This window comes from Oncorhynchus mykiss, unplaced genomic scaffold (genome assembly GCF_057628025.1).
Source record: "Oncorhynchus mykiss isolate SJ-2025 unplaced genomic scaffold, ASM5762802v1 scaffold103, whole genome shotgun sequence".
Taxonomy (NCBI): Eukaryota; Metazoa; Chordata; class Actinopteri; order Salmoniformes; family Salmonidae; genus Oncorhynchus; species Oncorhynchus mykiss.
Window position 1 is genome coordinate 200,001 of NW_028322102.1, and position 10,000 is coordinate 210,000.

Genomic DNA, 10,000 nt, shown 5'->3' on the forward strand with positions numbered 1-10,000 from the left:
ATGTGTACCATAACGTTCCAATTTAGCAAGAACGGCGTTTCAGTGAAGAGAACAAACACCCGTAAACAGCTGGTCCCACACTGAATAATGATCGACATTCTCATTCCGGAATGTTAGTAATTGTCCATTCTTTAAACTCTCGCCTTTCCCTCCCCGAGGTTCTTGGCAACGTGGCTACGCTAGGCAAACACAAGAGTCATTGAAACCTTAGAGCCACATTTGAATGTGATCACTTTTTTTTAAACTCAGAGCCAACGAATGTCAAGAGTTGAACTCTTTCACTTTCAGCACCTACGCTAAGAGTTGTGAAGCCGCGGGCCAAGAGAAACAAGTCCGCTTGGAGTGAACAACCACTAACCCTCATTACTCGATCGGTGTTGAACACAGCCTCTCATTTCAGGTGCTATAAAACACAGCAGTGTGGTACAACGAGTGAATGAGCAGTAGGATGTAACCGTTGTTGAAAACTGTAAGCTTGTACTCTGCATTACTCTGCTGTTTGAGACATTGATTTGATGGTTCAGTAATGAGCTCTGTTCTGGGTTGAGATGTTGATTTGCTGTGTCAGTAATGAGCTCTGTGCTGGTTTGAGATGTTGATTTGCTGGGTCAGTAATGAGCTCTGTGCTGGGTTGAGACGTTGATTTGCTGGGTCAGTAATGAGCTCTGTGCTGGGTTGAGATATTGATTTGCTGGGTCAGTAATGAGCTCCTTGCTGGGTTTGAGATGTTGATTTGCTGGGTCAGTAATGAGCTCCATGCTGGGTTTGAGATGTTGATTTGCTGGGTCAGTAATGAGCTCTGTGCTGGTTTGAGATGTTGATTTGCTGGGTCAGTAATGAGCTCTGTGCTGGGTTGAGACATTTATTTGCTGGGTCAGTAATGAGCTCTGTGCTCATTTGAGATGTTGATTTGCTGGGTCAGTAATGAGCTCTGTGCTGGGTTGAGATGTTGATTTGCTGGGTCAGTAATGAGCTCTGTGCTGGGTTGAGACGTTGATTTGCTGGGTCAGTAATGAGCTCTGTGCTGGGTTCTAGATGTTGATTTTCTGGGTCAGTAATGAGCTCCATGCTGGGTTTGAGATGTTGATTTGCTGGGTCAGTAATGAGCTCTGTGCTGGGTTGAGATGTTGATTTGCTTGGTCAGTAATGAACTCTGTGCTGGTTTGAGATGTTGATTTGCTGGGTCAGTAATGAGCTCTGTGCTGGGTTGAGACGTTGATTTGCTGGGTCAGTAATGAGCTCTGTGCTGGGTTGAGACGTTGATTTGCTGGGTCAGTAATGAGCTCTGTGCTGGGTTCTAGATGTTGATTTGCTGGGTCAGTAATGAGCTCTGTGCTGGGTTGAGACGTTGATTTGCTGGGTCAATAATGAGCTCTGTGCTGGGTTGAGATGTTGATTTTCTGGGTCAGTAATGAGATCTGGGCTGGTTTGAGATGTTGATTTGCTGGGTCAGTAATGAGCTCCTTGCTGGGTTCTAGATGTTGATTTGCTGGGTCAGTAATGAGCTCCTTGCTGGGTTCTAGATGTTGATTTGCTGGGTCAGTAATGAGCTCTGTGCTGGGTTGAGACGTTGATTTGCTGGGTCAATAATGAGCTCTGTGCTGGGTTGAGATGTTGATTTTCTGGGTCAGTAATGAGATCTGGGCTGGTTTGAGATGTTGATTTGCTGGGTCAGTAATGAGCTCCTTGCTGGGTTCTAGATGTTGATTTGCTGGGTCAGTAATGAGCTCCTTGCTGGGTTCTAGATGTTGATTTGCTGGGTCAGTAATGAGCTCCTTGCTGGGTTGAGATGTTGATTTGCTGTGTCAGTAATAAGCTCTGTGCTGTGTTCTAGATGTTGATTTGCTGGGTCAGTACTGAGCTCTGTGCTGGTTTGAGATGTTGATTTGCTGGGTCAGTAATGGGCTCCATGCTGGGTTTGAGACGTTGATTTGCTGAGTCAGTAATAAGCTCCTTGCTGGGTTTGAGACGTTGATTTTCTGGGTCAGTAATGGGCTCCATGCTGGGTTTGAGACGTTGATTTGCTGAGTCAGTAATAAGCTCCTTGCTGGGTTTGAGACGTTGATTTGCTGGGTCAGTAATAAGCTCCTTGCTGGGTTTGAGACGTTGATTTGCTGGGTCAGTACTGAACTCTGTGCTGGTTTGAGACGTTGATTTGCTGAGTCAGTAATAAGCTCCTTGCTGGGTTTGAGACGTTGATTTGCTGGGTCAGTAATAAGCTCCTTGCTGGGTTTGAGACGTTGATTTGCTGGGTCAGTAATAAGCTCCTTGCTGGGTTTGAGACGTTGATTTGCTGTTCTGATTCACATAGAAATGTTGTTATAGATCTGTCATTCTCAAAGAAAGCAAGACTAAGAAGTGGCAGATCTGTTCTATATATGCTTTTTTCTATGCTCAAGTGTTTAAGTTTCGTTTCTGCGTCTTTTACTTTCGTTTTTGTACACCAACTTCAAACAGTTGAAATACTATTTTTTTTTACGTTGGTCCTGGGGTATTTCAGCTTGACGTTGGTCCTGGGGTATTTCAGCTTGACATTGGTCCTGGGTTATTTCAGCTTGATATTGGTCCTGGGGTATTTCAGTTTGACGTTGGTCCTGGGGTATTTCAGCTTGACGTTGGTCCTGGGGTATTTCAGCTTGACGTTGGTCCTGGGTTATTTCAGCTTGACATTGGTCCTGGGTTATTTCAGCTTGATATTGGTCCTGGGGTATTTCAGTTTGACGTTGGTCCTGGGGTATTTCAGCTTGACGTTGGTCCTGGGGTATTTCAGCTTGACGTTGGTCCTGGGGTATTTCAGTTTGACATTGGTCCTGGGGTATTTCAGCTTGACATTGGTCCTGGGGTATTTCAGTTTGACGTTGGTCCTGGGGTATTTCAGCTTGACGTTGGTCCTGGGGTATTTCAGTTTGACGTTGGTCCTGGTGTATTTCAGTTTGACGTTGGTCCTGGGGTATTTCAGTTTGACGTTGGTCCTGGGGTATTTCAGCTTGACATTGGTACTGGGGTATTTCAGCTTGACGTTGGTCCTGGGGTATTTCAGCTTGACATTGGTCCTGGGTTATTTCAACTTGACATTGGTACTGGGGTATTTCAGCTTGACATTGGTACTGGGGTATTTCAACTTGACATTGGTACTGGGGTATTTCAGCTTGACATTGGTACTGGGGTATTTCAGCTTGACGTTGGTCCTGGGGTATTTCAGATTGACGTTGGTCCTGGGGTATTTCAGCTTGACGTTGGTCCTGGGATATTTCAGCTTGACGTTGGTACTGGGGTATTTCAGCTTGACGTTGGTCCTGGGGTATTTCAGCTTGACATTGGTACTGGGGTATTTCAGCTTGACGTTGGTCCTGGGGTATTTCAGCTTGACATTGGTACTGGGGTATTTCAGTTTGACGTTGGTCCTGGGGTATTTCAGCTTGACGTTGGTCCTGGGTTATTTCAGCTTGACATTGGTACTGGGGTATTTCAGCTTGACATTGGTCCTGGGTTATTTCAGCTTGACATTGGTCCTGGTGTATTTCAGCTTGACGTTGGTACTGGGGTATTTCAGCTTGACGTTGGTCCTGGGTTATTTCAGCTTGACATTGGTCCTGGGGTATTTCAGCTTGACGTTGGTCCTGGGGTATTTCAGCTTGACGTTGGTCCTGGGTTATTTCAGTTTGACATTGGTCCTGGGATATTTCAGCTTGACATTGGTCCTGGGTTATTTCAGCTTGATATTGGTCATGGGATATTTCAGTTTGACATTGGTCCCGGGCTATTTCAGCTTGACATTGGTCCTGGGGTATTTCAGATTGACGTTGGTCCTGGGGAATTTCAGCTTGACGTTGGTCCTGGGGTATTTCAGCTTGACGTTGGTCCTGGGGTATTTCAGCTTGACGTTGGTCCTGGGGTATTTCAGTTTGACGTTGGTCCTGGGGTATTTCAGCTTGACGTTGGTCCTGGGATATTTCAGCTTGACATTGGTCCTGGGCTATTTCAGCTTGACATTGGTCCTGGGGTATTTCAGTTTTACATTGGTCCTGGGGTATTTCAGCTTGACGTTGGTCCTGGGGTATTTCAGTTTGACGTTGGTCCTGGGGTATTTCAGTTTGACATTGGTCTTGGGGTTTTTCAGTTTGACGTTGGTCCTGGGTTATTTCAGCTTGACGTTGGTCCTGGGGTATTTCAGCTTGACGTTGGTCCTGGGGTATTTCAGCTTGACGTTGGTCCTGGGGTATTTCAGTTTGACGTTGGTCCTGGGGCATTTCAGCTTGACGTTGGTCCTGGGGTATTTCAGGAACCCGTTGTACATGGTCCAGTATAACGCTCATCTAATATGTACGTTTTTACAAAAGTTGAATCCTGTGAAAAAGTAAAATGTTCTCAAACTGAAATAAACCCTTTCGAACTGATAATGAATCATTTACTCCCTAATGATTTAAAAACAATTCCATTCTGCAGCGCTATCAGGTTGCATTAGACTCAGAGTGTAACTGTACTTGAGTTGTCTCCTGCTTTCTATCCACTGAACCCATGAGGTTTGAGCACCAATTCATTATGTATGAGGCTCAACTTACAGTACTTGACTGTTGATTAATACAACGTTTTCAGTTGGTATGTACATTGGCAAAAAATGGTTTTGCATACAATATAAATTCTTATTCTTTCAGGTCTAATTATTTATACAAAGAATCACACTGTAACACTGACACTTACACATAAGAGGGAGAATACCGTTTATTATTCAGACATCTATTCTGGGTCTGGCCCACAGGGCAGTTGTTGAATGCAGATTATTTCAGGGGATCTGACAGCTGAAAAAATAGAGTTATTAATACTGTAAATGTGACACTTAAAGGGCAAACAAGCAATCCACACTGATCACACTACAGTACAGTCTCATGCATAAATATGAGGAGCGTGCGTGTGTGTGTGTGTGTGTGTGTGTGTGTGTGTGTGTGCATGTGTGTGCGTGTGCGTGTGTGTGTGTGCATGTTAATGCAATGCATACTGCATTTAATAGCAACTTGCTTGCCAACTCAAGTACATGACATCCTGTGTGATCCTATCCTTATGTAACATTGTTGGTCAGATTGTGTCTAGTGATGTAACATTGTTGGTCAGATTGTATCTAGTGAACATTGTTGGTCAGATTGTATCTAGTGAAGTAACATTGTTGGTCAGATTGTGTCTAGTGATGTAACATTGTTGGTCAGATTGTGTCTAGTGATGTGTCATTGTTGGTCAGATTGTGTCTAGTGATGTAACATTGTTGGTCACATTGTGTCTAGTGATGTAACATTGTTGGTCAGATTGTATCTAGTGAACATTGTTGGTCAGATTGTATCTAGTGAACATTGTTGGTCAGATTGTGTCTAGTGATGTAACATTGTTGGTCAGATTGTGTCTAGTGATGTAACATTGTTGGTCAGATTGTGTCTAGTGATGTAACATTGTTGGTCAGATTGTGTCTAGTGATGTAACATTGTTGGTCAGATTGTGTCTAGTGATTAAACATTGTTGGTCCGATTGTATCTAGTGATTGAAACATTGTTGGGTGTGTGAGGTGTACACTTTTGTTTCAAAGTAGATTTGTTTAAACAATTTAAAGGCAATTCTACCAAATACTTCTTGGTTGCATGTAAACTTCTGACCTACTGGGATTGTGATGAAAGAAATAAAAGCTGAAATAAATCATTCTCTCTACTATTATTCTGACATTTCACATTCTTAAAATAAAGTGAGGATCCTAACTGATCTAAGACAGTGAATTTTTACGAGGATTAAATGTCAGGAATTGTGGAAAAACTGAGTTTAAATGTATTTGGCTAAGGTGTATGTTAACTGCCAACTTCAACTGTATCTGATATTGCCAACAAGGTTAAATTCTTGTTAATCTAACTGCACTGTCCAATTTACAGTAGCTATTACAGTGAAATAATATAATGTCATTGTTTGAGGAGAGTGAACAAGTTATGAACTAGAAAATGTGTTAATAAACTAATTAGGCACATTTGGGCAGTCTTGATACAACATTTTTAACAGAAATGCAATGCTTCATTGGATCAGTCTAAACCTTTGCACATATACTGCTGCTGCCAACTAGTGGCCAACATATAAATTGCGCCTGTGCTGAAATAATACATTATGGCCTTTCTCTTGCATTTCAAAGATGATGGTAAAAAATAATAATAATAATAATGTTTCTTCTTTGTATTATATTTTACCAGATCGAATGTGTTATATTCTCCCACATTCGTTTTAAATTTCCACAAACTTCAAAGTGTTTCCTTTTCAAATATGCATATCCTTGCTTCAGGTCCTGAGCTACAGGCAGTTAGATTTGGGTATGTCATTTCAGGCGAAAAATCTGAAAAGTGTTGGATCCTTTTAACACGACCAAGAACTCCTAATTTAGCCCACTGTAGTAATAATGATATCATTACTGTAAGTTGCTCTGGATAAGAGCATTTGCTAGATTAGTCAAATGCCAAATGTAAATGTTTTACGTACAGATCTCATATTACTGTATTGAAAAACATTTTTTTTAAAACATTTTTTAGATATTGATGTCACAATTATATCATTTCGTACAGTTCTTCATAAAACATGTAGTTATTTGTTACTTTTGACTGTAAAACCTAGCAGTACTACTTATTTATCTGAGAGTGAGGAGGATATACAGCATTTTGCAAAAAAAACATGATTATTTGTCTCTCTGAAATGAAACCGTCAAGTGATAGATTTTAAACAAATGCATGTATGTCGTAGAACAACCAATTGCCGTGATTAAATAGTACCAACTATTTTATCATTTAATTAAATAACAAAAGCTAATTTACCAACATTTATGATAATGTATATGTAGTGTTTTGGAATAAAATAAAATTGTCCCAATGTGATTGTGTAACATGGGGGATTACTGATGAATAGGCATTTAACCAATCCTGCCGACTACGCCAGATTACAGATTCCACTCCGTAGTGAAAATCAAATCTACACAAATCAATATACGATATAGTCAATCGATGTTCATTGTATGAATAGTAAGCCACACCTTGTGACAGTTTAACCCCTACATATCAGTCGATGGCAACCAATCATCACGCCACTCATACTCAAACTGTCACGCTTGACCTTGATTCTAAACTCGTTTGCAACTTTCATGTACCCAGAGTTCACTCATAGGATCCAAGGATATGTGTTGGCTAACGTACAACCTTTTACATTCTCTATCCACAGGACAACAATATATTCATTGAATATAAAGCTGAAAGTATTCATATACACTGAGAGTACAAAACATTTCCAAGAAATAGACTGACCAGGTGATATGATCCCTTATTGATGTCACCTGTTAAATCCACTTCAATCAGTGTAGATAAAGGAGAAGAGACAGGTTAAAGAATGATTTTTAAAGCCTTGAGACAATTGAGACAGATTGTATATGTGTTGCCATTCAGAGTGTGAATGAGCAAGACAACATATTGAAGTGCCTTTGAACGAGGTATGGTAGTAAGTGCCCGGCGCACCGGTTTAAGTATGTCAAAAACAGCAACGTTACTGGGTTTTTCACACTGAACAGTTTCCCATGTGTATCAACAATGGTCCACCACCCAAAGGGCATCTAGCCAACTTGACACAACTGGTGGAAGCATTGGAGTTAAGATAGGCCAGCATCCCGGTGGAATGCTTTCGACACCTTGTAGAGTCCCTGTGGAACGCTTTCGACACCTTGTAGAGTCCCTGTGGAATGCTTTCGACACCTTGTAGAGTCCGTGCCCCAACGAACTGAGGCTGTTCAATATTAGGAAGGTGTTCTTAATGTTTTGTAAAATACCACTCAGTGTATCGCTTGAAATATATACTGCATTAAACATGTGAATAATTCATGCAGTAAAAACCTATGTAGCGGTCTGATCCAGATTTTCTGATTAGTTGCCAAAACGTGGATTCAAGCATCATTTTTTGTATTTTCACAAATCTAAAGCAATGATGAGAAGTCATATATCTGTCTCTCTGTCTATACTCTCTATTCTCAAGAATTGTTGGTGAACCCCTATCGTCAATGTGCATTCAGTTGTTGATTCTGTGAGGGTTGATTATGGTGCACCATAGATGACTGACTCATCTCATTCAGTTGTTGATACTGTGAGGGTTGATTATGGTGCACCGTAGATGACTGACTCATCTCATTCAGTTGTTGATACTGTGAGGGTTGATTATGGTGCACCGTAGATGACTGACTCATCTCATTCAGTTGTTGATTCTGTGAGGGTTGATTATGGTGCACCGTAGATGACTGACTCATCTCTTTCAGTTGTTGATTCTGTGAGGGTTGATTATGGTGCACCATAGATGACTGACTCATCTCATTCAGTTGTTGATTCTGTGAGGGTTGATTATGGTGCACCGTAGATGACTGACTCATCTCATTCAGTTGTTGATACTGTGAGGGTTGATTATGGTGCACCATAGATGACTGACTCATCTCATTCAGTTGTTGATACTGTGAGGGTTGATTATCGTGCACCATAGATGACTGACTCATCTCATTCAGTTGTTGATACTGTGAGGGTTGATTATGGTGCACCATAGATGACTGACTCATCTCATTCAGTTGTTGATTCTGTGAGGGTTGATTATGGTGCACCGTAGATGACTGACTCATCTCTTTCAGTTGTTGATTCTGTGAGGGTTGATTATGGTGCACCATAGATGACTGACTCATCTCATTCAGTTGTTGATTCTGTGAGGGTTGATTATGGTGCACCGTAGATGACTGACTCATCTCATTCAGTTGTTGATACTGTGAGGGTTGATTATGGTGCACCGTAGATGACTGACTCATCTCATTCAGTTGTTGATACTGTGAGGGTTGATTATGGTGCACCGTAGATGACTGACTCATCTCATTCAGTTGTTGATACTGTGAGGGTTGATTATGGTGCACCGTAGATGACTGACTCATCTCATTCAGTTGTTGATTCTGTGAGGGTTGATTATGGTGCACCGTAGATGACTGACTCATCTCTTTCAGTTGTTGATTCTGTGAGGGTTGATTATGGTGCACCATAGATGACTGACTCATCTCATTCAGTTGTTGATTCTGTGAGGGTTGATTATGGTGCACCGTAGATGACTGACTCATCTCATTCAGTTGTTGATACTGTGAGGGTTGATTATGGTGCACCATAGATGACTGACTCATCTCATTCAGTTGTTGATACTGTGAGGGTTGATTATGGTGCACCGTAGATGACTGACTCATCTCATTCAGTTGTTGATACTGTGAGGGTTGATTATGGTATCCATAGATGACTGACTCATCTCATTCAGTTGTTGATACTGTGAGGGTTGATTATGGTGCACCATAGATGACTGACTCATCTCATTCAGTTGTTGATTCTGTGAGGGTTGATTATGGTGCACCATAGATGACTGACATTCAGTTATTTAGTTCACACTAAGTTCACCCTCTGTTTTTTTTTATTATCAGCCTCAGTTCATCACAATCATTACATATTGGATGTTTGCAGCATCTTCTGCCAGGTTTGATAATGGTTTGGACTGTGGAGATATTTCCATACACACAGTCATTTTTGGGATATATATAAGAAAACATAAACACACGTCAGGGACAGAAAAATCACTTTGATTGATTGTATCCTCTTCACAGAAAAGTGATACAATCTGTGGAAACGATGAGTTCTGTAGGAGCCAGGAGACCTACAGACAATTATTTTTTAGAAGGAGGAAGAAGGTTTTAAAGTTTGATTGCAATAGATGTTACATAGTTCCTGATTTAAAGGTTGATTATCCCTAAGTTGTACCATCATACCATGATTTAAAGGCCCATAGAAACGGCACATGGAACAAGCTAAAAGTAATAGCCTGGTAGAGTTTAGAAAATGGATTCGTAGATAGTGCAGGTTTTATTTTCTTAGCTGAGTGTCACCTATAATATGTTCATTATACATAGTAATATCTATGATACATGTTGATGGTCGTCGTC